The following is an 8,646-nucleotide window of genomic DNA, read 5'->3' as shown; positions in this document are numbered from 1 at the left end:
TTTGTGGTTCATAGGTATTCCGCTGTCACATTCATCTCAAACTTTTTCTTAGGCTTGCACGTGCCACGTGTGAAGCAAACACCAAGTTTGGGATTTTTCGGAGATGGTTTGCTACTTTCTGAGGTTTAATTAAATTTTTGCGCGACGACACCGATTAATTATAGGTTGAACTGAGTCTACCCACGAAAAGATCCAGAATGGTACCAAACGTTTACACAGGCTCTATTGTGCCCTAGGGATAAGAATTTTGTGGAGGTGGATGAAAAAATCTATTGGGTCCAAGATGAAATTCACCCTCTTTTGTCTCATTCAGCACACAGAAAAATATAATAAATAAAAAAACTGACCAGAAAAACCTAAGATCCTGTGTGGGGTCTTAATGTGGGTGTACAAGCTTGCCAAAAAAATTTCAAGCCATTTGGACATAGGAATACATATGCTTCTATTTATTCAGCATAAAAAAAGAAATTTTTTCATATATATAAACATCACTGTCAGTTTCAAAAAACTGGCATTGATGAGAATAAACCGACAGTGATAATGTTTATCACTGTCAGTTTATTTTGAAAACCGGCAGTGATACATAAAAAATTAAAAAAAATTGTGCCAGCCCTTGGGTTCGAGCGTGGGTCTTAGGCTACAAATTTCAGAGACTTAACCGCTGCGCTAGTATAGGATGTGTGCCAAGGGTTATTTAGTTTTTTCTTTTGACCTTTGGGCTGCTTAAAAATTATAAAATAGAACAAAAAATTTTGGGCCACCTAGGTCTCGAACATGGGTCTCGGGGGCTAAGTTGAGGGGTCTTTACCGTTGCGCCGGTAGGAGGAGTTCGAAAGAAAACAAAAACTTATCCTACTTAACTCCTAACTTAACACCTAACTGCTACACCACATCACTGCCATTTTGAGGAATGACCCGGCAGTGATGTACCCCATCACCGTCGGTTTACAAGTAGAACCGGTAGTGATGAGCTACTAGTATAAAAATGGTGCGGGTTGAAATTATCCAAATTGATTTCAACCCCACGCCAACCCCTCCCCTTGCGTCGGAGTACCACCCCACGCTAGAGCACCGTCGAAGCACCGCCCCATGCCAGATTACCGCCCCACGCTAGAGCACTGCCCCACGCCATCCACCGCCCCAAGCCGAAGCACCACGCCATCCGTGCCAAGCCGGAGCACCACCCCATCCGGAGCACCGTGCCGTCCGTCCCACCGCCGAGGCCTTCAGGAGCGCACGGACAACTTCTTTCCCACACCCACGGTGAGTGCATGGCTCACTGCCCGCTACGTGTCTGATGAAATGTCCCAAAGCTGCTTACTTGAATCAGTAGAGGCTTTTCATTTACCAAGTACTACAACTTATTGCTTGATATGATAATTTACTTGCCATAATTTATGTTACTGCTACTTTATTGCAATGCTAGCATACAGTTTGATCATGAATGTCTAGTCTATAGTGCCACCGATGCTCAATGTTTTTGGATGTGAGGATGGTGTATATAGAACTAATATATGCACATCTTAGCATGGAACAGATAGGTACAACTACAACTACAACCAATTTCTAAAAGATTTAGGTCTTCTTACTCCTTTCACAAATCTCATTCCTAGAGCTAATTATGAGTCACTTCAAGTTTCAAGCTTGTGCAAAAGCCAAGATAAAGAAAAGTTAATTGGACTGAGGATAACTACAAGCAAACGAGGGTTGTTCGATCAGTATTAGGTAGGAAGGAACAATCATTATCAAAGAAGATTGGAATTTGGAAAGATGCTTACCTACATTGATACTTGTGAAAGAACCTCGCGCCGATGGTTGGGGGATTTATAGTGAGACTAAAGACTCTGAGACATCTCTAGGAGTATATCCAAAAGTCTTAAACCTTAAAACGACTAGTTTCTAACTCGGCTTGCGTCCTATAGTTAGCATTGCTCTGATACCACTCCGTAGCACCCGGTTTTAAGAACAAAACCAGATACACACCATATGTGAGCCCAAGAAGTCAAATTTCACATATAGCTACAAATAAGGGTAATAACAATAGACAATGCTTAAATACATAACGTATTAGTATAAAGAATATAACCTCAGAGTATAGACAACGAAAAAACAACTCCGTCTTCAGGCGAAGACTCCAAATCCACAGGGACAACTGACTGGTTGATCACAAGCCTAATTACTCCAAACTCTAGCAATCTGGTACCCATCCGAGATTTTTCCAAAGATTTAAAAAGTAAAGCAAGCATAAGTACATGTCGTACTCAACAAATATAATATGGGGTTTATGAGGCTCAAAAGGCTGACACTGGTTTACTGCGATTAGCTTTTAATTCTCAACATTTTAGCATAGGAGTAGCAACAAGTTTATCACAAGCCCATATAAACACATGATCAGGTAAACATGAATAATGAATAGCATAAACAATTAACCATTTGTGAGCATCTTTATCATCCATATCATTAGTGTTCATCATCATTAACCATTAGTGATCATCTATTCTGTAAGGGTTCCAAGGTCGCTCGTGACCGTGAGCACGACTGATATACCAGTTTTACACTCTGTAGAGGTTGTACACTTTCACTGTGAGTCGTGATTTACCCTTTCGCTCAAGGTAGCTAATCTCTTGACCCACTTCCAAGGAAGGTTAGTAGGGTTCACTATGAAGCCTTTCAAAGGTTCGTCTAACAAGTTAGGGCCATTAGATTCACTCGACAAACAGATATAGGAACCCCCCTATCGAATGGCACAATGACACGTAGCCTATACACATAAGAGTAGAGGTTGTCCTATACCTGATTTGTCAAGCCATTCTTATGCCAATAAAGGTAACCACTAACAAGCTAGAAAATGTCATCATAGTGAGCTAAAGCCAGAGCCATGTAGCCCTCATAGCTGTACTGTAAGTCCCGGATGATCACTTACAGATAAGTCTTTATGGAGAGGAATCTAGAGCACCATAAAACAGGCCAATGCTCTAGCCCCCTTGTTCCATGTTGCTAAAAAGCATCTTTAATGTTTATTGCATATTACATTAGTCAAGTTACAAGATCATGGTTGTAGTTGAGCACTAGCATCATACTACCCAATGTAATTTCCCATAGGTATCAAGGAACAAGGTAACAAAGTATTAGGAAATTCTTAGTGGTAATCAAGGTAGACACATGCAGAATGAATTAAATGATTACATGCCTTAAACACCGATCCTTCGGTAAGCTTTAATCTTCAGCGTTCTTCTTCTGCTTGATCACCACGTATATCCCACCGCCTAGATGTAATCATAAAGCACCACACAAGCATCCATACAATCATACACGAAGCAAACAATAGAACTAAATTAGAACAGTACACCAAACATAAAATCAAGATGAAAAGTTTATAAAACGAATCTACGTCTCGCTACGAACACATAGACACGAAAAGCACACTAATCGGAGCAACGGTGAAAAAGATACATCTACCGAAAGATTTGCTCATAGAAGAAAATATAAAACTATTAGCTTCATGTGTTTTAATTATATAAAAACCTATATAATATATTTTATAGGGATTATAATTTAAGTCAAATTTAGATTTGAATTATAAAACTAAAGTGAAACAAATCATATTTTATTTATAAAATTCAGTTGCATAATTGTTAATCAAGATATGATTTAAACCATGAAATTCTCGAAGTAGTGACATCATAAACATTGTCACTATCACGTAGATCTCGTTGTAATGAATCTAGCACAACTTGAATGGGTCAATTTGGAGCTAAAACGTAGAAGATATGAATTAAACAAGATTTTCTTTAATAAAATAATAGATTAAATCTAACCTTGAATTATAAAAGTTGAAAACATATCTAACAGTAGCATGAGCATGTAGATTATAAAATTACGAACCTAACAGCAAGTAGAACGGGTCAAATCAGAGTTCAAACGGAGAAGTTATGGCTAGAACAAAATCAATGGCAAATCTATAAATAACTGAAAATGTATTTTAGACTTAACCGAACCAAAATACGTTTTCAAAAGAAGAAAACAAAATTTGAAAAGATGTTTTGGACTATGGATTAGATTACTAGAAAAGAGATGGTCTCTTTAGCAAGTATGCCAATCGAAGGGGTATGGAGGAATATCGGTCGTTAGATCAGATGCGGGCGACCAAGATTCGATTCGGGAAGGGAGAGGGAGGAGGCTGCCGCTAGAACTATAGCCGGCGGGGTGGCGCTGCCATTGACGACGACCAGAAGCTTCGCGGCAAGCTCAATTTGGGCAAATTCGAGCCCCATGAGACACGGGAAGAGGACGGGGAGCAAGAGGAGGAGATGGCAAACTCATCTGGGTGATCAATTGCAATTAAAAAGGAGCAAAGGCATGCAGGCAATGAGCTATGGTGGCTACGAAATGACTGCTGCGTGGGAAGAACCATAACAGAAGAAGAGAGGAATACGGGCAAAACTGGTTCAAGAACTTCACGTCAGGCTATGGGTTGTGCTTACCATGACGGAGGACCAACAAAAATGGCACAGTGACTCCAGCTTCTTCACGGCAGCTCGGGACAGTTGCAGAGCTAAGGTTCTCGGCGGTAGAGGGCTTGCTCTAGGGCTTTGTGGGGAAGGATCGGGTGCGGGGCTTCGCTATTTAAGGAATGAGCAGCCTGGGGCACAAGACCAAGAGGCGGCGTAGCAGAGACGGACATGGACTCCAGCTCAGTGTCCGGGTAGAACACGAGCTGAGGTTGATGACGGTGCTGACTAGCGGGGCCTAACTGACAGTGGCTCAGGCGCGAGAGAGAAGAGGACACGGGCGACACAGGCCTCCGGCTGGGCCGCTTGCGTTGCTGAGGCAAAACTGGGTCAGGCGAAGAAGGAGAGCGGTGGCCCAAGAGTGGGAGCGGCTGGGCCTGAGGATACCAGAATGGCTGCGGGCGCGGAACAGGCCCAGCTGGAGCGAAGGAGAGCGGGCCGCGAAAAATGGGCCAGTGCAGAGGAGCAGGCCAATAGGCCAAAAGCAAAGGAGGGAGAAGAAAATTCCTTTTCCAAATCTTTTTCCATTATGTTTTCAAAACTAACTCAAATTTGAATAGAATTTCAAATACACTTTTCAACTTAATTAAAAATAAGAAATTATGGTAACTTCTCAAAAATAAATTTTATAACTTTAAAAATTCCTTTATTTTCAAATTTTCTTTTCCTTCTTTTCTTTTACATCAAAGCCATTTTTTAATTTCATTTGCAAATCCAATTTAAACCAATTGAAATTTTCAATCAAAACCACTCAACCAAATAAATCAAATGCAAGGGCATGTATGCTCAAACATGTTGCTACCTTATGATGAATTTTAATTTACTGAAAAAATTTATTTTCCTATGTTTTCATGAGCACAAAATTCAGAAATTAATCAGTTTAAACCTATTTTCAAAAGAGGCAATTTTTGGGGTGTTACACTCTTATTTTGTACAAGTCATGTTTCTTCACATATTAAAAGTATGTCATCAAATATTCACATGTTTCTTGGCATATTTTTTTTCACAATAAAAATCTACATGAGCCAGAGAAAATGTGTGGTTCCTTCCTGTCGCCCTACTTCCCATGGGGCTGCGGCAGGATGTGTGGAGGCAATACGATTAGGCGTCGCCACGACTGACTATACGCCATCAAAATAGATAAATTTTCATAATGACTCCTACTTACTATCTATCTATCTATCTATCTATCTAGATAGATAGATAGAAGCATTAATGTAGAAATAGATAAATTTTCATAATGACCCCTACTTAAGGTTTTTTTGTTTTCTATATAAACACTTGCACAGTGATACAGAAAAAATAAATATAGATGCAAACTGCACCTCACCTCGTCACTCAAGAAAGTAAAACAAGAAAAACAAAGAGAGAGAAAGGAGACAGTAATATTGTCCACTCATCTCATGGCGGTCACCAAATGCAAGAGGACGAGGAATGTACAACTGACATGTACTTTTCTGCCGATACTTGTGGTCATTTGTTCAACCTCTTCATCATGCCACGGTATATATATATATGTATATGGAGATCATTACTTCTGCGCATTGTTACAAATTACTCCCTCAGTTGCACATAATAGTTTACTTTGGCTTTGTGCTAAGTCAAACTATTAACTTTGACCAAGTTTATGGAAAACATATTAACACACACAAGTTCAAATAACTATACCATCGAAAAATATGTTGATTTTATATTTTAGATGTTGGTACATTTTTTTTTGTAAACTTGGTAAAATTAGAGAAATTTGAGGAAACCATAATTTATTGAAACAAAGGGAATATAAATCAACATATTTTGACTATTTTGTATTGGTTGTTTGCATGTGTAGGCCAAGACTGGGCCCAGGCACGCTGCCATCGTCCCCACAGGCCTAGGCCACCACCGCGGCCACATACAACAGCACCACGCAGTTTGTTAGAGACTGTCGCACCATCATCATCACAGGTCGCCTCCGCCTCAGCCAGTGCCGTCATCCCCACCACGCAGTTTGTCTGAGGTGTCACACAATCATCACCACAAGTCACCACCGCCGCCGGCGGTGTCGTTGTCACCGCCACTCAATTTGTCTAAGGTGGCGCACCACCAGTCACCACAGTTCGCTACCACCGCCGCCGGTGCCTTCATCACCACCACGTAGATTTGTCGAGACACCACACCATCATCACCACAGGTCATCGCCTCCCCCACCAGTGCCATCATCGTCACCACCACGCCGTTTGTCTGAGACGTCGCACCATCATCACCATTGGTCACCTCCGCCACCGAAATCAGTGCTGTCATCGCAACCACGTAGTATGTCTGAGACGTTGTCGTAATGGCAAAGTCAAAGCCCGATACGTGCTATCCCTACAATAACAAATTCTGTCTGACTCATGATTGCGAGAACATGTGAAAGGAAAATGGCTTTGTATCCAAGAAAAGCTACTGTATTGAGAGAGCGGATGCTAAATGGGAATGTTGCTGCAAACATTAAGCAGTGTAACACAAGCATCTTTTTGATGCGAACTCAATAAGATGGTCTTTTTGTGCCTAAATGCTGCTGCATTCCGTTGCTATATAATGTACTGTAAACAAACATAATGTGTACCAAGTGACAAGCCAGAAAGGTCATACATACAGCAACCAATTGTGGAATAAACTAGGAAACAAGTTATTGTAAATTTTACTGGAGTTGGTCTGTGCTGATATTTTTATAGTGGTACTTATGTTTGCATCATGTCAGGTCATTGGTGGAGCTTCATCTAGCTTTGTCTTATTGCTATAGTACCTAGAGAAGCCAAAGTCGGTCAAGCAAAAAATAGTGGTTTCACTGGCTTGTTGAGAAGGAGATTGAAAAAACAAGCTCCATGAATAGTGACATGAACTGTGTATTAATAGGTGAAGCCGAAGCCTTGAGAAGCTTGACCAAAGAGCCTGATGGGAAATAATATAACTCTAATAAATAATCAATGATAAACATCATACATTTGTGCGGAAACCATTCAGATCGTGTCTGTTATTTTGTACATGTCATGTTTCTTCACATATTAAAAGTATGTCATCAAATATTCACATGTTTCTTGGCATATTTTTTCACAGTAAAAATCTACACGAGATAGAGAAAATGTCCGGTTCCTTCCGTCGCCCTACTTCCCATGGGGCTGTGGCAGGCTGTGGGGAGGCAATACAATTAGGCGTGGCCACGACTGACTATACGCCATCAACCTGACGGTCCATGCCTTAGCATGTCTTGATAGATTGATAGACAAATAGATAAATAGACAGACAGAAAGACCTACAGATAGATAGATAGATAGATAGATAGATAGATAGATAGATAGATCGGTAGGTATGTAGGTAGGTAGAAAACGGCTTTGTATCGAAGAAAAGCTACTGTATTGAGAGAGCGGATGCTAAATGGGAATGTTGCTGCAAACATTAAGCAGTGTAACACAAGCATCTTTTTCATGCGAACTCAATAAGATGGTCTTTTTGTTGCCTAAATGCTGCTGCATTCCGTTCCTATTAACTGTACTGTAAACAAACATAATGTGGCCACGATTGACTATACTCCATCAACCAGACAGTCGACGCCTTAGCATGTCTTGATAGATTGATAGACAGATAGATAAATTGACAGATAGAGAGACCTACATATAGATAGACAGACAGATAGATAGATAGATAGATAAATAGATAGATAGATAGATAGATAGATAGATAGATAGATAGATAGATAGATAGACTGTGTCACACTTAATTTTAAGGATAAAATGGGATGCAAAATCTTATATGCGCCCAGAGATCAGTCACACACATAAGCCGACAAATTATGAATAGTATCATCACAAGTGTTTATTACATCACGAATAAGAAAGAGTTATCACATAAATGTAGCGAAATTAATAAAAGATCTCTTGCGGAGGCTCTATTTCACAGTGACGTCGACTGGTTGACCACAAGTCTAGTTGTCCTCAGGAAAATCATCATACCCATAGCCATCTATTACCCATCTAGGATTTTTATCCAAATAATGAAAATAAACAAGCGTAAGTACATGTCGTACTCAACAAGTGTAACACGGGATTCATGAGGCTCAAAAGGCTTGACACAGGTTTAACAGCATTCAGCTTTTAGTCGTCACAATTTTAGCTTA

The 8,646-nt window shown here is 40.3% G+C and overlaps 1 pseudogene; it reads left to right on the top strand.

Annotated features, from left to right (window-relative positions):
- Positions 1-5,914: 5,914 nt before the first annotated feature.
- Positions 5,915-6,984, top strand: LOC136487685 (extensin-2-like; annotated as a pseudogene).
- The last annotated feature ends 1,662 nt before the right edge of the window (positions 6,985-8,646 follow it).

The sequence above is a fragment of the Miscanthus floridulus genome, chromosome 10 (assembly GCF_019320115.1).
Source record: "Miscanthus floridulus cultivar M001 chromosome 10, ASM1932011v1, whole genome shotgun sequence".
Taxonomy (NCBI): Eukaryota; Viridiplantae; Streptophyta; class Magnoliopsida; order Poales; family Poaceae; genus Miscanthus; species Miscanthus floridulus.
Note: the sequence above shows the minus strand (reverse complement) of the source record. Positions and strands in the feature narration are given on the sequence as shown.